We start from the raw sequence: 26,695 nt of genomic DNA on the forward strand, positions 1-26,695 counted from the left end.
CATTCTCTTTTTTATGGCTGAGTAGTATTTCATATATATACATATATATGTACATATATGCCATTTTGTCTTTATCCAATCATATGTTGATGGGCACATGGATCAGTTCCATGTTTTTGCTCTTGTGAATAGTGCTGCAATATAACATATGAGTGCAGGTGTCTTTTTGATGTAATGATTTCTTTTCCTTTGGGTAGATACCCAATAGTGGGTTTGCTGGATGGAATGGTAGATCTATTTTTAATGCTTTGAGAAATCGCCACACTATTTCCCACAGAGGCTGTACTAATTAACACTCCCGCCAACAGTACACAAGCATTTCTTTTTCCCATAATCTGTTATTTTTGACTTTTTAATAATGGCCATTCTGACAGGCAGGATCCTGAGCCTGTCTCGACATGATAGGCTCAGGCAATCCTTTTGCCTCAGCCTTTCAAGTAGCTGGAACTACAGGCATGTGCCACCACACCCAGCTATTTTGTTTCTTATTGTAGAGATGAGGTCTCACCATGTTGCCCAGGCAGGTCTTAAACCCCTGGGCTCAGGTAATCCTCTCACCTCTACCTCCCAAAATGCGGGGATTACAGGCTTGAGCCACCGCACCCAGCTTGGATCCTAATTTTTAAAGGTGCTAACTTTTCTGTAGCCTTGACACAAAGGAATTGAGCTGATAAATCAGAAGCAGTAAATAACTTTACTGTGGAAGATTACAAAGTTGACCCCCATTTATATCAGAATTTTAGGTTACTGTGAGTTCAATGTTGGACTCTCATTTTTCAGATAATATTGCGTAAGCGGTTCTATTCTACCATGTCCTCTGTGTCAGATCTTAACCATTTCCCCACAATGTTACAGATTCCTCATAAACAGATTTTTTTTTTTCCTGAGACAGGATCTCACTTTCTCACCCAGGCTGGAATGTAGTGGCGTGATCACTGCAGCCTCGATCTCCTGGACTCAAGTGATCCTCTCACCTCAGCCTCCCAAGGATCTGGAACTACAGGTGGGGTGCACACCACCATGCACGGTTAATTTATTGATTTTTTTTTTGTAGAGACGAGGTCTCACTATGTTGCCCGAGCTGGTCTCAAATTCCTAGCCTCAAGCAAATTCCTCCCATCTCAGCCTCCCAAAGCACTAGGATTATAGCCGTGAGCCACTGCACCCAGCCCAGAAACTGATTTTAACAGCTGTGGAATAACAACGGTGTCTTGGGTGACCTGGCCACTGCATTGGCCTTTCAGGTCTTTCATTAGCTTTTTTTTTTTTTTTTGAGTTGGAGTCTCACTTCATCACCCAGACTGGAGTGCAGTGGCACGCTCCCGGCTACCGTAGCCTCGACCTGCTGGGCTCTGGCGATCCTTTCGCCTCAGCCTTCCAAGTAACCAGAACTACAGGTGTGCACTACCACGCCCGGCTAATTTTTGATTTATTGTAGAGACGAGGTCTCACCAAGTTGCCCGGGTGGGTCTTGAACCCAGAAGCTCAGGCAACCCAATCGCCTCGGCCTCCGAAAGCACTGGGATTACAGGCTGAGCCACCAAGCCCAGCCTCATTAACTTTTATAAATCATTGTTTGTTCTTCAGCTCACTCAGTCACAAATTCAAGGTCTACCTCTTGAGCACTCACTCTGTCCCAGGCACTGTGATAAGCACTTGGGGATCATTCCACAAAGAAGACATATCTCCCCAGCTGAGGGAACTCCCAGTCTAGCTGGCCCGGACAAATGTCACCGAGTTGATTGCTTTGATGAAAAAGTAAAGTCCGACGAGAGGTTATAAATTGGGAACCTGTTACGGGCTGAACTGTGTGCTCCTATCCCAAATTCATACGCTGGGGTCCTCACCCCCAGAACCTCAGAACAGAACTCGATTTGTAAATAGGGTCATTGCAGATGGAATTCGACAAGATGAAGTCACCGAGATGGCCTCTAATCCAATATGACTGATGTCATTATAAAAGAGGAATTTGGTCTTAGATGCACACACAGAGAGAAAAACCTGTGGACATGAAGATGGCCATCTACGAGCCCAGGAGAAAGGCTGGGAGGGACCCTTCCCTCACAGCCCTCAGAAGGGACCAGCCCTGCTGATGGGTGCATGCCAGGCCTCCAACCCCTTGAACTAGAGACATTAGACATCTGTTCTTCGTGCCATCCTGTCTAAGTACTTGGTCTCACCGTCATAGAGGGAGGCTTCTCTGGGGAAGTGGCAATAGGCTGTGTCCTGGAAGATGAGAGGGGTCACCGGGAGAGGAGACGGCATGTGTCTAGGCCTGCCAGGCCATTACAGGCACGATGAGGAGGATGGGCTTTATTCTATGGTCAACGTGCCAGGAATGGCGTGGTTGGGTGGCCTTTTGTATTCAGAGTTCAACAGGAGATGACAGAAATCATTCTTGCTTTTTAAAGTAGAAAAGCATCTACTACAGGGAGTCGCCTGCTTACAAATTGCTGGGTGGGCTGGAGGAGCAGTCTTGGACAAGGCTTTGAGGAGGGGTGTCTGAACATCACCACAGAACTCACCCGCCAGGGAGCCATTGCCTCTACTCGTCAGGAAGCCAGGGAGGCAGGGAGGTGGGCTGCCCCTGCTGGCCTCAGACTACACCATGGGGGAAGCAAGCCAGCGCCCACAGGCCACAGCTGCACCCGTAACTGCAGGCCTGCACCACACCTGCTGTTCTCATACCTGCTGGAGCCACACCTGCCAGACCCACATGCTTGCAACCCATACACCTGTGACCCACACCTGCTGGAGCCACTGGCTAGACCCACACCTGCTGGACTCACACCTGTAGTCCACACACTTACTGGACTCACACCTGCGATCCACATCTGGTAGACTCACACCTGCAGCACATACCTGCTGGAGCCACTGGCCCATACTGCTAGACCCACATCTGCTGGATCCACACCTGTGACCCACACACCTGTGACCTGCACCTGCTGGACTCACACCAGCAACCCACGCACATGAGACCCACACCTGCTGGATTCACACCTGCAACCCACCCCTGCTAGAGCCACTGGCTAGACCCACACCTGCTGGACCCACACCTGCTAGACACATACCTGCAACCCATACCTGCTGGAACCACACGGGCTAGACCCACACCTGCTAGACACACACCTGCAGCCCACACACCTGAGACCCACACCTTCCAGACACACATCTGCAACCCACACCTGCTAGACCCAAACCTACTAGACACACACCTGCAACCCATACTTGCTGGAACCACACTGGCTAGACCCACACCTGCTAGATGCACACCTGCTAGACACACACACATGCTGAACCCATACCAGCTAGACATACACTTGTGACTCACACCTGCAGGGCCAATACCTGCTAGACATATACCTGCTGGACCCACAGATGCTAAACCCACACCTGCTGGCACACATCTACTGGATCCATGCCTGTGACCCTCACCTGCTAGAGCCACACCTGCTGGACATACACCTGATAGACCCATACCTGCTACACCCACCCCTGCAGAGGTGAGTGCGAGCTTCCTGCCACCTCTCTCCCTGCCTCATTCTGCCCTAACCCAGGCTGTCTACAAGTATATCTGAAGTAAGCAGAGCCTGCTTTGGACTCTGAGTTGCCTGGAGTCTGGGAAACACGGCCCTGGGCTTCCCAGCCTCTGCAGGAGAGACAGCCACCCGGCGGGAGGTTGAAGCAGAGGCCGACTGAGTCAAGTACTGCACCCTCTTCACAAGATCACACTGGTGCATGTGGAAACTGGATCCGGGAGGCAACGGCAGAGGAGGGAGCCTGGGGAGAAGACGCCAGCAGCCATCTGGGTGAGACAGGTGGTCAGTCAGGCCATGGGGGCAAAAGACTCAAGCTCACATTCTATAGGTGACATCCAGCCTCCCTGCTGAGGCCTGCTGGGCCCCAGGAGACAGCTCCTGCTCTCTTCTCTGGTCTTATCTCTTCTCCCATGAGCTCCCTGCTCCAGCTGCATTCACCCTCCTCTTGTTTATGAACAGCACAGGCTTGTACCTACTTCAGGGCCTTTGCCCAACCTGTTTCCCCAACCTGGACTGCACTGCCTGGAGACTTTGCATAGGCCGATCCCTTCTGATCAAATCCTAGATGGAATGTCTCATCCTCAGCGAGGCCTCCTCTGACCATGGACTTAAAGGAATCTCCAGTCAGTGTGCCACATCACGCCACTGGGTTTTAAGAGCGTCGATGACTGATATTTTGTTTGTCCTCCAAGCAGAGACTCTACATGTCCGCTCATCTCCGTGTCTTCTGAGTCTAGAACAGTGCCTGGCGCACAGCAGACACTCGGCAAACATTCACAGGGGGGCGACAGGGTGTGGGAGGTTTGAGGGGGCTCCTCGGACTGCTGGGCTGGGCAACTGTATGCATGAGATGCCACAGAAATTCCGGGGACAGCGGGCACAATCAGCATTTTGGGAGGAGAGGACAAAGACATGCAAGGCTTTAGCGTGTCCAGTTTGAAGTGCCCATAGGGTAGCCACAATAAGGTTGCCCAAAGACAATAAGGTTGTCCACTCCCACTTCCCAGAACCTATGAATATGTCACTGTTGTGATTTAGATCCTTGAGCTGGGGACAATCCCAGTGAGCCCTGCATAATCACTTGGTCCTAAAAGAGAGAGGTGGGAAGCTCAGAGACAGAGGAGAGAAACAGCAGAGGCTAGAGTTTTAGAAGGAAGGGGCCATGGGCCGAGTATGGTCAGCCACCTCTCCTGCACCCCAAAGCCTCAGAATTCCCCATGCCTTAGTGTCAGAGCTGGGCCACATGCCTGTCTGTATTGTAGCTGCAAGGGAAGCTGGGAATGTGGGTTCCTAGCCTCTCTCTGGGCCTCCATTGGGCAGTATTTTTTTCTCAATCTGCAAGAGCTTTGCAGAGTGAGGATGTTAACTCTTCATCTGCCATTGTGAAGCAAGCATTGATGGATTCTCTTTGCCTTTTTGTTTATGGTCCTCTTTGTCTTTTCTGTTTTTAAGGCCCTGCCTGGACTTGGTGATTTCTTAGGGGACTAAAAGAAGTTTGCAGGAGCCCCTTCTTCTCCCAGAAAGTACCAAGGAGCACCCACCAGGCTGGTCAGCGGGACCGCACCAACCCCTGCGGGATCAGCTGCTTCTCTCCAGAGTCTTGGGGGCCTGAACCATGGGGGGCAGGAAACTTATCCTTGATGTCCTGAGACACCACTCGGGAGAGGGAAGGGTGTGGTATGGCAGTTTCCACGGTGTTTGTCCTGCCCCCAGAGGCACTCGAAGGTCCCTCACACACACCTGGGCGCCCCCCTAGCCTGGAGGCTCCTTGGGAATGAGGATCACATCATCTTCCCTGGAATCCCTCCAGAATCTACTGTTGATGAGGCCCTTTCACTGCGGCATCTGGTGCTGCTGCATTTTAAGTCTCAGTGTACGCCAGGTACAGTGGCTCACGCCTGTAATCCCAGTACATTGGAAGGCCGAGGTAAGAGGATCACTTGAATCCAGGAGTTAGCAGCCTGGGCAACCTCATGAGACCTGTCTCTACAAAAAAATTTACAAATTAGCTGGGCGTGGTGGTGCATGCCTGTAGTCCCAGCTACTCGGGAGGCCGAGCAGGGAGGATCACTTGAGTCCAGAAGGTCAAGGCTGCACTCCACCCTGGGCAACAAAAGAAAAATCTCATGTTCACTACCCCCAACACACACACACACACACACACACACACACACACACACACACACACACACACATGTTTTAATCTCTAGGACTTTTATGGAATCACCCTCAGGCTCTCAGGCCCCCCTCCACACCTGAACCCCATACCAAGGTGATGATCCCCACAGCCCTTTCAGAAGTGGCCCAGGACAGAAAGCCAGCTCTGAATGTCCCTACTGCTTCCTGACTTGCAACGGGCCACAGAAACTCGCCTCTGTTCGGCAGCCGTGTGTGGCCTGCCTGAACTTGGAATGTTTGTGATTCCGGAATCTCGGATGCCTGCCCAATCCGTCTCAGATTCCAAATCAAAACTCATTTCAAACTCCTCATTGCAGCTGTTTTGTTTCCAAACACAAGTCTCCCGGGTCCTTTGACAGGGACACGGGCGGTGTTCATTTTTTAAGGGACATAAAGGGCATCTTTGAGTTCCCTAAATAGAAGCCTTGACATATAGAAAGGTGTCTGTTCTTTGGCCAATTGTGGGGGCGTGCCTCAGGAGACTGAGGAGGGAGGATCACTTGAGCCCAGAAGTTTGAGGCTGCAGTAAGCTTTGACCATGCCACTGCACTCCAGCTTGGTGACAGAGTGAAACTCTGTGTCATAACTAAACAAACCACAGTTGCTTGCTCTTGATTGCACAGTTGTTTGCAATTAGGTTACATTTTGTGAGAAGTGTTTAACAGTAACCAACCACACAAGAGAAACGAGTTTGGCACTGATGTTTACGAGGGCAAGTGGCAGGCATCACTCTAACTTTCTACTTTAATCTATGCTCTCCTGAGCCCTGAATCCAAGGACCTCACAGGTTTGTAGATGTCAGTCGCCACCCACCCACACCCCCTACCTTCCACCCACCTCATTAAACCAGTGCCCAGCCTAAACCACTGTCCCCTCAGTCTATACCTCCGCTCCATTTTCAGATCCTGCCTCAGTCTGGTCTCTCTTGTCATCACTCTGGGAGCACTGCAGAAAGGAAGGGTCTCTCCCTCTCATCTGTCTACACTCCTGGATGCTGTGGAAAGGACTGTGCTTATGGCACAAATCACCCTCAAGACCCCTTCAGCAGCTCCAGGGCGCAAGGCTGCCTTCTCAGCATGTCCCATACTCAGCCCAGCTTGAAACCAGCTGGGACTCACTGACAATCTCAGTGTGCAGAGAGGGTGGGCGTAGCATCTAGTGAGAAAACACCAGCACACATTTAACCACTTCTGTGTGTGTGTGTGTGTGTGTGTGTGTGTGTGTGTGTGTGTACCTCACTCTGTTGCCCAGGCTGAAGTTCAGTGGCATGACCACAGCTCACTGCAGCCTCGATCTCCTGGGCTCAGGTGATGCTTCTGCCTCAGCCTCTCAGGTAGCAGGAACTACAGGCATGCATCACCACGCCCAGCCATTTTATTTTATTATTTTTTGTCGAGACGGGGGTCTCGCTATGTTGCCCAGGGTGGTCTTGAACTTCTGGCCTCAAGCATTCCTCCCACCTTGGCCTCCCAAAGTGCCAGGATTACAGGTGTGAGCCACCGTGCCCAGCCATCATGTTTAATCATTTCTTAATAAGAAGGTGCCGCTCACTGCATGGAGACTCTGGTGGGGGAACTTGCCAAGGGCCATCCATGCCACTCGCTACTGCGGAGACAGCTGGCACCTGGGCTGCTTTGGTGGCATTTGCAGATGGGCTGAGGTTCAGAGACAGGCTGAGAGGAGCTTCCAGCTCCAGGGGCTCGTGTTTGTTGGGTCTTCTCTTTGCCACCACATGTTCCTTCTTCAGCTGTCGGGGGACTTGTGACATCTGTTCATGGAAAAGAGAGAGGAGAGGGTGGAGGAGGAGGGAGGGGAGGAGCCCGCAGCTGCTCCTGAGACCTGCGCTCTCTGGAGGGCGAGGGGTGCGGTGGGCCGTGCAGACCCTCATTTCCTGGTCCCACACCTGCTTGCCACCACGTCAGGGCCTCGGACGCCTGGAGCCTACGTGGGGCGGCTACGACAGCCAGATTCATTCCGTCTTCCAAAAACACTCCTTCAGCTGGCCGCCTATGCTGGGCGGATGGGCGGGAGAAGACAGACAGATGGCCAAAGTCAATTTTCCTGTCGGCGCTGGGCTTCTAGAGAAGTAAGCGTGCAAATAAAATGTGACACAGTGCACCTGATTCAACCCGAGGGACTCAGGGGAGCTTGCTGGCGGAGGCGATGTCCTAGCTGAGTCTTGAAGGAGATGCGTGTTAACCACACGAAAAGCCGGAGGGAGGGAGGGAACAGACTGCAAAAGAACAAGATGAAGGGGACTTGTAGAGCCAGAAACAAGAGCCCAGCGTCTGCAGACCTTGATATGTAGATCCCAACGAGCACACGTCAACTCTGGTAGGGAGCTCCCCGATGCAAAAACCAGAACCCCTGCTGAAAGTCAACCAGGCCGGTGCTTTGCAAACATCAGTGTGTGTACGATCACCCAGGGATCATGTCAAGATGAAGACTGCTTAGGAAGACCAGAGTACTGTCTCAGACTATGCATAAGCGTATTAGAAATGCAGTATTTGGCCAGGTGCCGTGGTTCATGCCTGTCATCCCAGCACTTTGGGAAGTCAAGGCAGGATGATCGCTTGAGCCCAGGAGTTCAAGACCAGCCTGGGCAGCTTGGTGAGACCATCTCTACAAAAAAATAAAAAAAGTAGACAGGTGTGGTGGCACATGCCTATAGTCCCAGCTACTCCAGAAGCTGAGACGGAAGAATTGCCTGAGGCTTAGGAGGTCAAGACTAGCCTGGGTAACATAGTGAGACCAACTCTACAAAACAAAAAAATAAAAAAACCAGCCAGGTGTGGTGGCACATGTCTATAGTTCCAGCTACTTGGGAGGCTGAGGCAGAAGGATCGCCTGAGCCTAGCAGGTCAAGGCCATAGTGAGCTGTGATCGTGCCACTGCACTCCAGATTGGGTGACAGAGTGAGGACTCGACTGAAAAAAAAAAATGCAATAGCATAGAAAGTCATGATGCCCATGTGGATGGATGGGGCTTATTGTCCTTGGCTTGCATTGGCATAGAACATCCTAGGCAAGCAATCATTTATCATCTTAAATCCTGGACCATGTTTTTCTGCCATTGATGTGTAGAACTTTGAAGGCCCATGTTTATGAAAAGTTGGGAATCTGGTCCCATCTACAGATTTCTTCAGTTAACTTCTCTGTCACTGCTGGGAAGTCACTTGCAGCTTTCTGATCTCACCCAAGGCTTTAGAAATTGTAGTAGCACTTGGAACCACGAAGCTCGTCATTACGGGTGTCAAGAGTCAGTCCTGCAGGCCGCGGCCGCTTCCATTTCAGGTCCTCACATGCAGGCACTCTGCACGCCTCACTGCAGCTGCTCTGGCTTTTTGATCAGGGATGATCAGACGTGGCTGGGATGTTGAATGAGTGAGTTTTCAATATAAAAGTGCATATGTGCAAACGCATAGCAAAATGTGCACAGCCTTCTGGGATAACATACGTGGGGAACAGAGGTGACCGGCAGATGTTTGCAGTGTGTGTATGGGGGGGGAGTATGCGTGTGTGTGGGGGGGACCCCCAAAAAAGGAATTTATTTATTAAAAAATAGTGTATTTATTCTTACATGTTGAAACCTCAGTCACCTTCAAAGTATGCTCTATTGGATGTAATACACCTATCAAGAATGCTTTTTCCACTGCTCAAAATAGTTTTTTAATTCATCCATTTGGATGCCTTTTAGTGCTTCTGCTGTTTTTTATTTCACCTCTTCCACATGAGCAAAACATTTCCCTTTGAGGACTTTTTTCATCGAAAACAAAAGTTTCTCAGGGTGAGATCAGGTGAATAGGGTGGGTGAGCATGGGGTTATGCTGTGTTTGGTCAAAAACTGCTGAACACTTAGTGCAGTGTGGGCAGGTGTGCTTATAAATCACCCATCATGGAATGTGCAGACCGTTGAAAGAATCTCCAAAAACAATTCACTGAAGCCGAATGCAGCCTCTCTCAACAATGCCAGCTGGTACACAGATGCTGATGGGTTCCTAGAACACTTACCTAGCAGGGTAAGCCTGTACTACAAGGGGTCGGCCCTCCAAGAGATCATTCCGGGTTTTTTGGATCCCCTTGTAGGTGTGTTCTGTGTGTTCCTGTCCAGTTCAATTCAAATGGGTGCAGTTTGGTGTTCCCTAATACATCAATTTCTTTCAAACAAATCCATGGTTTGAAAACAAGTGCCGTAGCAGAACTGACCCTGGAAAACTGCTGTTTTCCCAAAGAAGTCCTCTCTAGTGAACGTTCTCTTTATCTACCATATATTTTTACTTTGATAAACTTTATTTTGTAAACACTTATAACACTCTGGAATAGGTTTCATCAACTAGAAAAAATAGATGTTTAGGCTGAGTGTGGTGGCTCATGCCTGTAATCCCAGCACTGTGGGAGGCTGAGGCAGGAGTAGCACTGGAGCCCAGAAGTTTGAAACCAGCCTGGGCAACATAACCGGATCTTGTCTCTATAAAAACAATTAGCCAGACGTGGTGGTGTATGTCTATAGTCCCAGTTACTTGGAAGGCTGAGGCAGAAGGATCGCCTGAGCCCAGGAGGTTGAGGTCGTGGTGAGCCGTGATCGTGCCACTGTACTCCAGCCTGGGCAACAGAGCGAGACTCTGACTCAAAGAAAGAAAAAATATACACTGAAAAAAAAAAGAAAAGAAAGAAAAGCAGCAGTTGGGAACGAAAAGAAGAGCTACGCCTTTTCCTGGTGGGGTGAGTGTTTGAGGTATGTGCATGTGGGCTCATCTGAGCATAACTGAGCCTAATGTCAGGGTGTCTAGGGGAGCTTGAAGAAATGCCCTTTGACATCAACAGGGCACAAATAAAAACATTAAAGGCTGAGTGAGTAGCACCTGGATCACACTCTTGTGCATCAGATGAAGGAATCTTCTAAAGTCACAGTCAATTTCAGCCCGAAAGTTACCATCTCGGTGGTGCCAGAAAGTCATGACAAGATTGCGGTGGCAACAGGTAAGAACCACCCACTCCCAGAGTGGGGTCAGGAGGGCACAACATCAATAAGGGTACCTGATCTCAAACTATGCAAAGAGAGACCCAGAATTTACCTGTATGATGACCGCGTATACACCTAAATCCTGAACTGTACCCCACATCTTTAAAATAAAATAAAATAAAATGGGCAACCCCTTCGGGTCCCCTCCCACTGTGGGAGCTTTCCTGTCCTCTCAATAAATCCTGCTTTTAAAAACATTTAATTTAATTTTAAAAAAGAACCGCCCACCCAGGACAGAACACGGCATTTGGGAAATGAGTTGCACGTGAAGGTTGCGAGCTTCCCTCCCGCCCCAGTGGCCATGGGCGCACAGGTGCGGCGACACTCCTGGTGGCTACTCTTCCTCGGGCTGCTTTCTAGCTCCGAGGACAGCACCTGTCACCGTCACTGTCACTCACGCGGGGCTGCTACCTCTTCTTCCATCAGGAGCCTCCCTGCTGCCCACTTTCCAGAACCAGCCACTCTCCTAAGGAAGCTGCTTCCAAGCAGTTGTATTAGGCCAGTCTGACACTCTGTCCGCTGGAGAATGGAGAAAGTCATCAGGCGTGAATGAATTGGTCTCCAGAACCCTCCGGTGGTCACAGCCCCAAGGAAGGTGCCAGGAAGAGGGACAGAACAAGAGAGAGGAAGAGTAGCATTGACGTGGGGAGAGGTGCAGAGAGGAAGAGCCAATGTGCACTGAGTGAGCGCCCACTGCATGCCAGGCACGCGCCTGGACCTTTCCGACAGGGGCTTGGCAGGCCCAGGAACAGGTGAGGGAAGAATCTGAACCGCAGCCAAGGTAGGCTGAGCCAGAGCTCTGTGGGTCCCCTTCCTGCCCCAGACCCCCAGCAAGGCTCCACAGCCAGAGGACCAAGGCGATGGAAACCAGGCTGGATTTTTCTCTCCTCCTCTGCCTCTCTCCTCCCAATCACTGGAATTCACAGGTCTGCCTGCTTCAGGACTCATGGCGCAGTCACCACTAAATCAATACTAAATGGGTCTGGGGTGGGGGGAACAGCCGGAGGGGTCCAGGAACAGCAGGAAGGAGTCAGAGAGAGCCTTTGGGGAGGAGACTGGAGAGGGAGCTGCCCACAACACGAGTGCTGAGGACCAGACACGGCTAATCCCTGTTAATACCAGGCCACACAAACAAAACTGGTTTTAAAGACATCTTAGCCAGGCGCAGTGGCACGTGCCTGTCATCCCAGCACTTTGGGAGGCAGAGGCAAGAGGACTACCTGAGCCCAGGGGTTCGAGACCAGCCTGGGCAACTTGGCGAGACCTTGTCTCTACAATAAATCAAAAAATTAGCCAGGTGTGGTGGCACATGCCTATAGTTCCAGTTACTTGGAAGGCAGAGGCTTCTTGTCTTTGCTGGGCATGTCCTAGGTGCGAGGACAGAGTTAAGGGTGTGAGGGGTATCACTGATTTTTATATCTACCACCACCATCCCATGAGCTGGTGTTACTATTACCCACACTCAACAAACAAACACAGACTTGGAAAGACTCATTACATCGCTTGCCCGAAGACACGTAGTTCATAAGTGGGAGTGCTGGGTTTTGATCCTAAAAGGGTCCACTGAGGGGAAGTGGGTCAGTGCCGGTGCCGATGCCGATGCCCCACGAATAATGCAAGACTGCAACAAGGAAGAAAGTAGAACGAAGTAAAGTTTATGATTCACCTTTCACACACTGGAAAGGGGGCCGACACGCAGAGGCAAGTGTGGCCTCGAAGGGCCAAGAAACAGGTATATTTAAGGGCCTTTGGGGTTAGGGGGTTTAGGCCCAGAGGAGTGTCCAGGGTTGCGGGTCTTTGATGTTGATTGTAGCCACAGATGTCTTAGATCTTGAGGTCGCCATATGTGAGCATCTCATGACCTCGGGTGGTGGGTTAGGAGGGATTTTTCCTGCAAGAGACTTGTCAGACATTTGCAATCCACAAACTCCTTGACCAAAAGATGGTCTTATTATCATCTCTATGGCTTCGGTCAGCCACAGGGTGATCTTTGAACTTCTGCCTTCCACAAGGAACCTGGAAGTCTCCTAGAGATGATGATGCTAAACCATGAATTGAAAGGTTGGGCTGTCCTGGTCTTGCATCTGATGGAGATTTGCCGAGGCAGTCTCTTGGCCTGCAGTAGCATGTCTGAACGCTTCCTAAAGCCTGCCTATTGGAAATACATCTATGTCTAACCGGTGCTAGATTCAAAGCATGGCAGGAGTAAAGTCTAAGCAGAAATGGCTATGCTGAGGCAGAGACTACGCTAGACTAAGTTTGTTCTAGGTTTCTATAGGTACCTCCTTTCAGATCCCATAACTAGTGGGTTTAATCCACCTTCCATGTCAACGCCAAACCCAGTCCTTTATGGGTTAAACAGTCCCAAAGACATACCTGCTGTTTGCTCTTCCCTCTGTCTGGAATGCTCTCCCTCTGATATCTGCACGGCTCCCTTTGCTACCCCACCCGAAAGGACACCTCTTTCGCCATCTCCCTTGTCTTTCTTCCTGCTTTACTTTTGGCCACGGAACTCACCCTCACCCGTCACCATATGGCGAATCTATTCTGTTTATGGTCACTCTCCATTAGGCCACAAAGCCCTCGGGGTGCGGACTTTGTTTTGTTCACTGCTGTATCTCCAGCACCAAAAACAAAGTCTGGTCCCCAGAAGGTGAGACAAAAAGATTGGATGATTACATGGATAGATTTCATGCTAATATGAGTTATGCAGAGTTGAGAGGGTGCCATGTAAAACATGGATAAAGCTTCTCTTGGCTTGCAAAATTTCAAGTGACTCACATGTTTTCAAATTGTAAGAATTCATCGAAGATTCACACCATTTCAAAGCTAGCGGGACAGGGCGATTTCCAGCTGTGCTCATGCTGTTATCCAGGGTGGCTCCATTTCAGCTGAAGACCCTGGGGTTCATCACACCCCTAGACAGACTGTGCTTGAACCTCAGAAATCCTGTGAGTGATTTGATAACTGGCACACTATTATTTTACCATTCACCAACGCTATAATTTAAAGTATTTTTGGTGCCCATAAAAATGTCATCCGAGTCTTCGCGATGTGCAAGTGGTGTCGACCTTGCCTGGAAATCATTAACTTCAGAGCAGAAAGATGTGACCAAACACACTCTCAAGGACACCAAATCGCACTGTGAGACCCCACCCTGTTAATTTCGGGAAAGGGACCCTGCAAAATATTAGAGCCACGGCTGAGAAAATTGAAAGCAAAAATAGACACAAATGGTTGCAGATGTATGTGCCTTAAGAAACTGCCTTGCTATGTCTCATTGATCTCTGTGGGAGGACAGGTCTTGAATGACAGAAGTTATGACACCTCTAGAACGTGGCACCTTGCACTGCAGGGTCCGAAGTCTTCCCTTGTTGCTGTTTCTCACTGTCCCGGAAGAGGCAGGAGTCATCATTCTACACCTACTTGGTTTGCTGCAGGGAAACCCGTGCAGCCATGGTGGGGAGTGGTCTCCGGCCCACCATTCCCCAGTGGGCGGTTCCCCAACCATCCACGGCCAGCCCCCCCCCCTTGTGTTTCTTCTCACCTTGACTTCAGGTCTCCCAGCTGTCCAGACTAAGGGAGCAGGCCTCTTGGACAAAGACCTTCCCCTGTGCAAATCAACATCTGTCCTGCCCAGCAAAACCACACATCAGGCCGGAATGGATGAATCGACCGTTTCTTCTTTCTTTGTGCTGAAACCACCTCTCACTGGTTCATGCTAAGTAACCTTCAGCTACCGCTTTCAAACACAGAACAAACTGCCACTCCACATGGAACAGAAGCTAACACAAACACCAACTTCTCCTGCCATCTGGGGCCTCATCCGAGGTCCGCAGTGAAGGAACCAGAGTTATGTTTGAAACCTGAGACGGATCCATTCCATGTTCATGGAAGGCCGCGGGTCCTGGCACCTCTTCTCCCTCCCGCAGGAAGTCCTGCCCTGGTCCTGGGCCGCCCACCCAACAGGCCTCAGAGCTTCTTACCTGCTCCCCTCTGGGCCACGAACGTCTCCGAAGAGGCCCAGGCCCCTGGTTCATCATCCCATGCTCTGGCAGTTCTGGAACTTTAAATGTAGTCCTTGCAACGACAGCCCCTACGTTTGCTCTTTGACAGCACCGAGGTGGCCAGCCCCTTAGCCTACCTGGGCTCCTCTCTGTGTTCCTTCCTGCCCAAGTAGCCTAGACAACGCTCTGCCACCATCTAAATCACACCCTCACTGGCACTCTTGAGGCCTGCATGTTCTCCGAGCAAACTCACCCTGCAGGACGCCAATTCTGAACAGAGGCAACACTCCTCACATGCACACACACGTGTGCACACACACCCCCCTAGGCTAGAGAAGGTCTCCCTGGCATGGGCTTCGTGCCACTACCCATCGACGGCCTCCAGCCATAAGCAGCCCCCACCCTGTCTGGCAGTTCTTCTTGTCTCTAGGGGAGGAGATTCTATAAATCTCTAATTCTCGCAGAGGTCATTCCACACTGTCTTCCCTCTTCCTGGGAGCTTTTTCCTCCCCACCCTCCTTCACCGTGCCGCTCCCTGCCCTGCTCCTTGTCTGCAGTCCCATCCCCTAACTGCTTCCCCTCCTACCAGGGTGAAGGGTTTGTTCTCCTGCCCAGCTCAATGCACCTGCCTGTACTCAGGATCCTGGGCTTCCCTTCCTATTCTTTTTTTTTTTTTTTTTTTGAGTTGGAGTCTCACTCTGTCGCCCAGGCTGGAGTGCAGTGGCCGCTCCCGGCCACCGCAGCCTCGACCTACTGGGCTCCGGTGATCCTTCCGCCTCAGCCTTCCGAGTAGCCGGAATTACAGGCGCGCGCTACCACGCCCGGCTGATTTTTTGATTTATTGTAGAGATGAGGTCTCGCCTGCCCAGGCGGGTCTCGAACCCGCGGGCTCAGGCAATTCACTCACCTCAGCCTCCCAAAGGCGCGGGATGACAGGCTGAGCCACCGAGCCCGGCTCCCTTCCTATTCTTCATGGGCTGTGGTGGCCTGAATAACGCCCCCCACCTCAAGGACACCGAGTCCTCATCACTGGAAACTGCAAATGTTCCCTTATTTGGAAAAAAGGCCTTTGCGAGTATAGTGAAGTTAGGCACCTTGAGATGAAGTGGTTATCGGGGGACCCCAGATGCCATCACAAGGGGTGGGGGAGATGCAGCACAGACAGGAGAAGGTGCCGTGACCAGGAGGCAGAGACAGAGTGATGCGGCCACAAGCCTAGGGACACCTGGAGGCACGGGAAACCGGAAGAGCCAAGAACAAGGGAAGAAGGAGTCTTGACTCCAGACTGTGGACTCCAGACTATGAGGGAACTAAACGTCTGTGTGTTGTGACTGCTTGCTACAACAGCCACAAGAAACTAACTTCCTTTCGCCAATGATTTCCTCCTTTTAAATGTGGTCAAATCTCCCACTGTGAAACAAAGGACAAAAGCAATACTGGCTTTTAACAGACCCCTGTTCTCACTCTCCCTCCCTCTGCCCCCGCCCCAGGCGCTCTCCTGCCTCAGTACCCACCTTCCCCACTCCTCTACACCCCTGCCATCGCTTGGCACCCGCTCTCAGCCAGCACCAGTGACCTGGGTACTGCCGAGGCTTTCCTTTTCTTTTTTTTTTTTTTTTTTTTGAGTGGGAGTCTCACTCTGTCGCCTAGACTGGAGTGCAGCGGCCGCTCCCGGCCACTGCAGCCTCGACCTGCTGGGCTCCGGCGATCCCTCCGCCTCAGCCTTCCAAGTAGCTGGAACTACAGGCGCGCGCTACCACGCCCGGCTAATTTTTTGATTTATTGTAGAGATGAGGTCTCACCAACTTGCCCAGGCGGGTCTCGAACCCGCGGGCTCAGGCAATCCACTCACCTCAGCCTCCCAAGACATGGGATTACAGGCTGAGCCACCGAGCAAAGACTGAAGTTTGAACCAAGTCAAGTCCAACAACCCAGGAGCTTCTGAAGACAAGGGCAGTTTCTCATCTGCCTTGGCATTCTCAGGGCATTACCCCGTGTCGGGCAGGAGTGCTCTCGAATTTTCGTTGTCTGCAGGGGCATGGCCTGGTGGTGAGAAATGCAAAGGAGAGATGTGGTGTCATCTGGACACTGTCTACACAGACGTGGGGGTGGCAGGCAGGGAAGTAGGCAGAGGAGGCTGGCAGGAGAGGCTCTCCTGGTACAGGAAAAGGCTCCTGCAAAGACCTGGCACCCGAGAACGCGTGGAGCATTCAAGCAACCAGGTGGGTGGCTGTGGGGATGGTCGGGAGCTGGGAGGCAGGAGCTGAGGCAGGACGGAAGCTCTGTCCACACTGAGCACTGACACTGTCCTAGTGGGGTCCGGCCTGGGATGCAAAGATGAATGCCACACAGACTTTGCCCACCCGCATGGGCAAAGTGTGCTGGCGCCCACATGGGAGAAAGGGTGGGGCCAAAGGCACCAAAGGGAACTTCGTGTGCAGGGGCATGAGACAGGCAGTCCAGGACTTCCAGGAAAGTGACCTTCCAAGCAAACAATGATCTCCTCTTGGTAGTTTCTCTGGAAAGCAGGGAAAAGGGGCAAGAGGATGAAAAAGACCCAGGGAGTCGTGGAAAAGATGCCGGGGGAAGCCATGGATTGACCACCAGCCTCCAGGGTGGAAACACCAGGGTCACCACTCCAGCTGGGGGGCTTGGCAGAATTCTCCAGAATCAGATTTCCTTAGCCAAGAAAAGGCCCGTGAACCACACCTGCAAAAGACCTTTGTTCCAAATAAGGCAACATCTACAGATTAGATGTGAGCTTTGCGCGGAAGGGCCTGACCCTGAAAGAGACCCAGGTAGAAGGAGCTGTCGCAAGAGTTGAGGGTGTCCTGCCTCTGCACAGCTCGAGATGGATGATGGTGAATGTTCTTGATCGAGACGGGTGATGGTGAATGATCCAAGAATCCATCGACTCCAAACTTAGAAGTGACTGATGTGAATGTCACTTTGGAAATGATCTCCAGCAACCATGTGTGGAAACACGCTCAGCCATGCCAGTAAGAATCTGGAAGAAATCCCAGCAGACAGTGGAGGTTTGGACTGTGGGCAGTTTCACTTTGAGCCTTAGAGTTGCTTGCACAACTGAAAAAGAATTTCACTCAGCCTAGGCGACATAGCAAGACCTTATCAGTACAAAAATTTTTTTTTTTGAGTTGGAGTCTCACTCCTTCCGCCTCAGCCTTCCGAGTAGCCGGAATTACAGGCATGCGCTACCACACCCGGCTGATTTTTTGATTTATTGTAGAGATGAGGTCTCGTTGCCCAGGCGGGTCTCGAACCCGCGGGATCAGGCAAACCACTCACCTCAACCTCCCAAAGGCGCGGGATTACAGGCTGAGCCACCGAGCCCGGCTTACAAAAAATTTTTTAAAATTAGCTAGGAGGGACGGTGCGAGCCTGGAGTCCCAGTTACTTGGGAGGCTGAGGTGGAAGGATGGTGTGAGTCCAGGAGGCTGAGGCTGCAGCGAGCTGTGATCGTGCCACTGCACTCCAGCCTGGGCAACAGAGTAGGCCCCGACTCAAAAAAAAGAATTTAACCTTTGTACAAGCCTCATGGAGTTATGCCACTCTGATTAGCACCAGTATTTGTGAACCATTTTCAATATGAGTATGAGAAGCAGTACCTGGCACTTAATGATGCTTAATAAATGCTTTAGGGGAAAGGAGAATGTCTTTCGCACATGCTGGAAACAAATGACTGCTGGAGCCAGTGCCCTTATATTTCTTAAAAAGCATAGGCTGTCATGGCTCGGTCCACGGTTATACCACAGGACCAGCATGAAGGTGCATCGGCACCTCTTCTCGGTCCCTTCACACCCACCACGTGTCCCACGTGAAGCACATGTCCCTGGGAAAACCGCATCAGGAACTAGATGAAATGTGCTCCTTAATTGATCTCTGGACTCTCACAACCTGTTTTTCTGCTCTGCTCTGTTTTATAAGCGTCTGTCAAAACTCTCTCCTTCTGTCACGGGCAGCAGCCCTCAGGCCTGGACATGCCTTCCACCCTTGCCATGCCCTATTTGTTCAGGCCCCTGCAGACCGGTCTCGGTCTCGGTTCACCCGAAAAGCTAGAGCAGGCAGTTGTTTTATGACAGCCCAGGGGAGTTTAGGTGCTTTATAAATTCAAGGCAAGGAATAAGGCCTAGGGCTGATAGCCTGCTAATAAGTAATTTCTAACTGCAGAGAAGAGGTATGCAGGCTTCTTCTCTTCTTGGGTAATTCTGCCCTTGGGACATCACTCAGGGACAGGAAAGGGATGGATGGAAACAGAGAGCGAGAAATAATGAGACGGTGGACACAGTGAGAGGGAATCTAGGTGCGTGGGTGGAGATGTGAGTTTGATATTGTGCCTGTAGGCTCAGGAGGAGTTTACTATGTTTAATCTTTTCCTTCCCACAGATCGTTTACACAACACATGACAACTGACCAGAGCACAGAAGGCCTGACTGAAGCCGTGCATTTGGGGGTGTAGGCTCCATCTTAGATTGAAGACATCTGACGATTAAAAGCAGCCAATAACAGTAAGACAGCGTTGGCTGATCTCAGACAAAGCAAATGTATTACCTCGAAGGGAACAAGTGACTCAAAGGACTGTGGCTTTCTCATTAATAACCATGGGAACAAAAAGGGACATGGACATCATCGAAGTGCTGAGAGAGAGAAAAAAAACTATCAGCCTAGAATTCTATATTCAGTGAAAATATCCTTCAGTAATAAGGTACATAAAGACATTTTCAGATAAAGAAAAAGTAAAATAATCTATCGCCAGTGAACGTGTCCTAGAATCATTGCTAACGTGAGGCTGATCAGACAGAGGAGAAATTATACCAGAAGGAAACCTGAAACATCAGGAATGAAGGTAGAGCAACAGATAGGGTAACTATTTTTTTCCTACTGAGGTTTTCTTATCATTTTATTTTTATTTTTATTTTTTGAGTCGGGGTCTCCTCAGTCACCCAGTCTGGAGTACAGCGGCACCATCACAGCTCACCATAGCCTCGACCTCCTGGGCTCGGGGTAGCCTTCCACCTCAACCTCCTGAGTAGCTGAAACTACAGGCGCACACCACCATACCCAGCTAATTTATTTTTATTTTTAGAGAGGTCTTGTTATGTTGTCCAGGCTGGTCTTAAACACCTGACCTCAAACGATTCTCCTGCCTTGGCCTCCCAAAGTGCTGAGACTACAGTCATGAGCCACCATGCCTGGCCTTCTATTGAGTGATTTAAACCATGTTTGACAGTTGAAAGCCAAAATTACAACATTGTGTGATAGGACTTTTAATGTAATCGATGTAATATAAAAGACAAGATTAATAAGAGAGGTGGGATGGGTAAAGATACCACTATGGTGGCAAGGTTTCTACATTCCACTTAAGTGGTAACATACTGATTTTAAGTAGACTGACAAGTGTTTACACTGTAATCCCTAGAGCAATAAATAAAAACTATACCTATACCAAATAATCATTAAAGTGGCCAGGCTCAGTGGCTCAGCCTGTAATCCCATGCTTTAGGAGGCTGAGGTGAGTGGATTGCCTGAGCCCGCAGGTTCGAGACCCGCCTGGGCAACTTGGCGAGACCTCATCTCTATAATAAATCAAAAAATTAGCCGGGCATGGTAGCACACACCTGTAGTTCCAGCTACTTGGAAGGTTGAGGCAGAAGGAGCACAGGAGCCCAGCAGGTCGAGGCTGCAGTGGCCGGGAGAGGCCACTGTACTCCAGTCTAGGCGACAGAGTGAGACTCCAACTCAAAAAAATAAAATAAAATAAAATAATGAAAGTGACTGAAAAAACTAGCCTAAAAGAAAACAGGAAAGAGAAAACAGAAGAATGAAAAACAGAGGAAAGAACCAGAAAGCAAACAATAAAATGGTAGGCTTAAATCTAAAAATACCACTAATTCCATTAACTGTAAGCGATCTAAACACACTAATTAAAAGACAGAGTTGCAGAATTAATTTTTTAAAAATATGGCTCAACTATATGCTGTCCTTTAAAATATGCATACATATTTATATCATAAATATATAATTATATCATACAATATAAATATCATATAAAAGTTATATCATGAAAATGTAGGTCAAAATAAAAAGATGAAAAAAACATAAGTCACATAAACAAATTAAAGAAAGCTAGATGTCTATATTAACATCAGACCAAGTGAACTTCAAAGCAAAAACTATCAGAAATAAAGAAAAACATGATGTAATGACTAAAGGGTCAATTAACAAGAAGACATAACAATTCGAACTGTGTACACACCTAAAAATAGAGCTTCAAAATACAAGAAGCAAAAACTGACTAGACTAAATAGAAAAATAAACGCACAAATGAACAAATCCACAAATATTGGAATAGTCAACATTCCTCTCTCATTAATAAACAGAACTAGTAGGTAATCAGCAAGGATGAAATAAACAATACCATCAACCAACTGTATTCAATTGACATTTATAGAATAGTACATAAAACAAAAGCAAATTATATATTTAAGTGCAAATGGAACATTCACTATGATAGATTACATCATAGGTCATAAAACAAACCTTAACAAAATTAAAAGAATTAGAATCATACAAAATATAAACTGTAATGGAATTGCACTATAAATAAAAAACAGACAGATGAATAATCTCCAAACATGTGAAAATTAAGCAACACATTTATAAATAATGACTCAAAAAAATCTAAGGGAAATTAGAAAATATTTGGAATTGAAAAACATGAAAATACTGCATATTACAATTTGTAGGATGTAGCTAAAGAAGAAATTTATAGCATTAAATGTTTATATTAGGAAAGAAGAAAATCCTCAACTAAATAATCCAAGTGTAATCCTAGGAAACTAGAAAAAGAAGAACAAAATAAATCTAAAACAAGAAGAAGAAAGGAAATTATAGAGATAAAGCAGAAATCAATACAAGTCAAAACAAAAAAATAGAGAAAATTTAAAAGTCAAGTTATTTAAAAAGATTAATAAAAATTGATAAGCTTCTTTCAGCACTGACAAAGGAAAAAAGTAAGCAGGTACATATTACCAATATCCCAAATAAAAGAGAGAACATCACTATAGACCCCACAGACATGAAGAGGATAGAAAGGGAATACTATAAACAGGTTTGCACACATAAATTCAAAAATGTAGAGAAAATGGACCATTTCTCAAAAATCACACATTTAAAATACCAAGGAGAATAAAGTAGACAATCTATCTGAATAATTCTACAACTATGAAAGAAATTGAATTGATTGTTTAAAGTCTTCCAAGAAGATATTTCCAGGCCCTAGTAGTCCCACCAAATTCTGTGAATTCTATCTAACATTCAAAGAAGGAATAAAAAAGTTAAAGCTATCAGATTTGGCATATAAAAATACAGAATGCCTAATTAAATTCAAATTTCAAATAAGAAATAATTAATTTTTTAGTATAAGCATGTTCCAAGGATTACATGGGACATACACTAAAAAAAGAAAATCAAGCCGGGCTTGGTGGCTCAACCTGTAATCCCGCGCCTTGGGAGGCTGAGGTGAGTGGATTGCCTGAGCCCGCGGGTTCGAGATCTGCCTGGGCGACTTGGTGAGACCTCATCTCTACAATAAATAAAAAAAAATTAGCCGGGTGTGGTAGCGCGTGCTTGTAGTTCCAGCTACTTGGAAGGCTGAGGCGGAAGGATCGCTGGAGCTCAGCAGGTCGAGGCTGCGGTGGCCAGGAGCGTCCACTGCACTCCAGCCTGGGTGACAGAGTGAGACTCCAACTCAAAGATAAAAATAAAAATAAATAAATAATAAAAATCACTCATTCTTCATCTGAAATTCAATTTAACTGGACAACCTGTATTTTATCTGGCAACCCCTATTTAGCAACATATCTAACAAAATATGTACAGGACTTGTGTGCTGAAAACTATACAACACAGATAAAAGAAATCAAAGAAGACCTCAAGATGGTCATGAATTGGAAGGCACAGCATAGTAGAATTGTCTGTTCTCCCAAAATTGATTTATAGATTTTATGCAATTTCAGTAGATTTCCAGCAGGATTTTTAAAGCTGGAGACAAGCTAATTTAAAAAATTTATACAGAAAAGCAAAAGAAAGAAAACAAGTTAGAAAAAGAAGAATGAATATGGAGAAATCACACTGCCTGATATAAAAGACGTACTATAATGCTACGGTAACACAATAATTTGGAATTGGTGAAGGAACAGACACTCAGATCCACGGAACAGAATAGAGCATTCACAGTGAGAGCCCCACAAATATGGCCGACTGATGTTTTACCAAGGCACAAAAACAACTTAATGAAGGACAGTCTTTTCAGCAAATGGAACAATTGGACATTCATACGCAAAAAAAGTGAAACTTCACCTCACCTTCATGCCTTAAGCAAAAAGTGACTCGAAAAGAATCATGAAACGGGGAATCATTTCACAGGGGCAATTTTGGCCTACCAATTAGAGCCACTTTCTATTTTCCGACTCTTGAATGATCTGTGTCCTAAAAGTCAACCACCAAGACAACAGCAGAGTCATATGAATGAGAGGATATTTACTCTGTGTCTGTGAAGGTCACATGAACGGAGGCAGGAAAGAAGGGAAAATTTGGCCTGCCTGGAAGGGGTTTTGCCCTCACTACATTAATAAGGGCACTGCTTAGTAAGAAAAGAGGGACATTTTGCAAAAGATGGAGAATGCTTTGTACCAGCCTCAGAGGTTCTTATGAGCCTTCATTGAAATACGGCACTTAAGAATGTTCAGTAAACATTTGCTACTGTGTCCAGTAATGATTACCATTAACACACCACTAATAATTAGAGTATCTATCGGCCGGGTACAGTGGCTCAAGCCTGTAATCCCAGAACCTTGGAAGGCTGAGGTAAGGGGTTGCCTGAGCCCACAGGTTTGAGAACAGCCTGGGCAACTTGGTGAGGCCTCATCTCTACAATCAATCAATCAATCAATCAATCAATAAGCCGGGCATGGTAGCACATGCCAACAGCTCTGGCTACTTGGAAGGTTGAGGCGGAAAGATCACCTGAACCCAGCAGGTCAACACTGGGGTGACCGTGAGGGTACTACTGCACTCTAGCCTGGGCAACAGAGTGAGACTCTAACTCAAACCTCCCCCACCCCCAAAAAAACAACGTCTATCTTTCCTTGTAAGAATTAGTTATGTAGTCTATTCTTTCAATCTTCCTATTTATTTATTTATTTATTTTTAGAGACAGGGTTTTGCTCTGTTGCCCAGGCTGATGTACAGTGTTGCAATCATAGCTTACCACAGCCTCCACCTCCTGGGCTCAGGCGATCCTCCTGCCTAACGAGCCAACGCCTTCTTGGCCGCTGCAGGACTTCAAGAGCATCTGTGGCCTTTCAAGGACAGATTTTGTCTAGTGCCTGTAAACAGTGACCAGGAAACTCAAAAGGAAGACAGCTGGATGACTCAGTGCCGACACACACAGTGCTCAGTAAGTATCTGTTGGCCGATTGGCTACTATACATGGGAATAATGACAAATTAACAAATATCTGTCCCTCTGTCCTGAGCTGGGGAAGGGGGAGGAGGGAGTGTAGCATCCTCACAGAGCCAGAGAGCATCCTCCCTCCCCTCTCCCTCCAACCTAGGGAAAATCAACAGGCAAGAACCCAGGAAGGGCAGCCGGCCCTGGGAGAGGGTGCACCTGTGGAGAGGCCATGTGCGCACAGCTGGGGTGTCTGCCACTCTGCTTCTGGGACCCAGCAGGTGTGAGTGACTGTCCTCGAGTCCCTGTTCCACCTCTGTCTCCTCATTCCAGTCCCCTGGAGGGAGAGAGCTGAGAATTCTCAGCTTCCCTGGGTCCAGAGGGAAAGAGAAGGGACAGGGCGGGCGGGACTCTCGCTGGGGGCCCGCCCTGCCCCCCTCTCTCCCGTCTTCTAGGGCTCACTCTTGCCAACTTTATTCTCTCTTTTTCCCAAGATCCCAGAGGCAAGGAGGTTAGGAATACAACACAGGCTTAAAAGCAAAACACATTAGCAGAGATAACGAGGGTCACTTTGTAACGCTAGGATGGTAACATTCAGACAGTTTCCCACTGAGGACTGTGGCTCAGTGTAACTGGCAGTCATAGACGATTCTGAATATGAGTCCAAACGGTTTTTGAGTATGCACAATTCACCAAGAAAGATATAATATGATGCATATAGGAACTTAGCTTCAAAATACATAAAACAAAACATTGACAGAACTAAAATGATAAATAGACAAACCCATGACATAGTGGGAGATTTTTAACACAGATCTCTCAGTAATTGACAAGCAGAAAAAACACCCAGAAGGACAGAGATTTGAACAACCCAACTTGTCCCTGTGGGAAACAGTTTGGCATTATTTTTAAAGTTACAAATGTGAAAATACAGAACTTCCAATTCTAGCTACAGACTGCAGGGAAACTTGGACACCTGTGCAGGGTGACGCACACTCAGAAATATTCATCACAGCATGGTCCACGGCCAACCGTCTGCCCAACAGCCAGTCTACCATCTACAGAGAAGTGAGTCATTGTGTCTATCCATACAGGAGAATCTGATGCCACAATGAAAATCAGTGAATTCAGGCTACACATAACGCCATGGATGATGACTCTCAGAAAGAAATGTTGGGGGAAAGAAGCAAGAGAAAAAGAATCTGGCCAGGAGGGCTCCATTCCTCTCAAGTTTTTAAGTAACCAAAGCTCAAGTGCCTTGTTTAAGGATGCGCACCCAAGTGACACACTCAAAAGGAAAGGAAAGACATGGTTGTCCTGAAAGCCAGAAGTTGGCTCCCTACAGGGAGGGAGGGCTTGGCCCGGAGACACACCCAGTGGCTTCTGGGCCACAAGTTCTAATCTAGTTCTTGACCTACTCAGTGTTACCCAGGTGTTCAGTGTATAATACTTCATTAAGCTAGACATACATGTCTATGCAAGCTTATGTATGTGGGCTGTACTTACCAATAAAAACAATGTTTTTGGCTGGGTGCAGTGGCTCACACCTGCAATCCCAGTACTTGGAAAGGTGAGGCAGGAAGATCCCTTGAGCCCAGGAGTATGAGACCAGCCTGGGCAACCTAGAGAGAACTTGTCGCTACAAAAAAAAAAAGAATAGATGGGTGTGGTGGGGCACGTCAGTAGTCCCAGCTACTTGGGAGGCTGAAGCAGAAGGAACACCTGAACCCAGGAGGTCGAGGCTGCGGTGAGTTGTGATCACGCCACTGCACTCCAGCCTGGGTGACAGAATGAGACTCTGACTCAAAAAATAATAAAAAAATAAAATAAAAACAGTGTTTCAATACTGTAAGAAAGGCTGGGGCCAAGAGCCCCTGGGTGGGACTGTCCTGTCCTGAGAAGCCCTTTCTTCTCTTCTTCCACCCCCCACATGGGAACTTTCCCCAAATCCAGGTGACCCAGGCGTGCCACGTCTCAGATCCCAGGAGGAAGGCTCCAGTACCCTGCTCTCCCTAGGTGGCAGGACCTTCCCCAGACAAGCTTTTTCTCCCATGGAGGGATGCATGGTGGGCTTGAAGGAACTTCCAGGGGAGGTCACTGGGTCCATTTCAGTCCTGGGCCCTGGACCTCCCTCCAGTCCAGTAAAAAGGCATTCACCACCCTGTCCACCTAGCATGATCTTCTTTGGGCTTCACTGTTATGAAAAGCAGACATTTGTCTTGTTCTGACTTGGGATATCAAGGGGAGGGAGGGCTGTGTCTGGGCAGAATTCAAAGATTCAGACTCTTCAACCCTTTGACATGGTACATTCCCATAGCCCAGTACCCAGGCGTGGAGGCAAAAATGGCAGAATATTAAAGCCAGGCTTTTGGGGCAAAACCCCTGAGCCATGCTTCTTCCTTCTCTCAGCCAGGAATATCTGGTACCCAAAAGTGATCTGGAACTGGGGCGTTTCTGGTCCATGCAGTGGTTCCAGCC

Source organism: Carlito syrichta, unplaced genomic scaffold (assembly GCF_000164805.1).
Source record: "Carlito syrichta isolate Samal-C Ts95f unplaced genomic scaffold, Tarsius_syrichta-2.0.1 Scaffold303736, whole genome shotgun sequence".
NCBI lineage: Eukaryota > Metazoa > Chordata > Mammalia > Primates > Tarsiidae > Carlito > Carlito syrichta.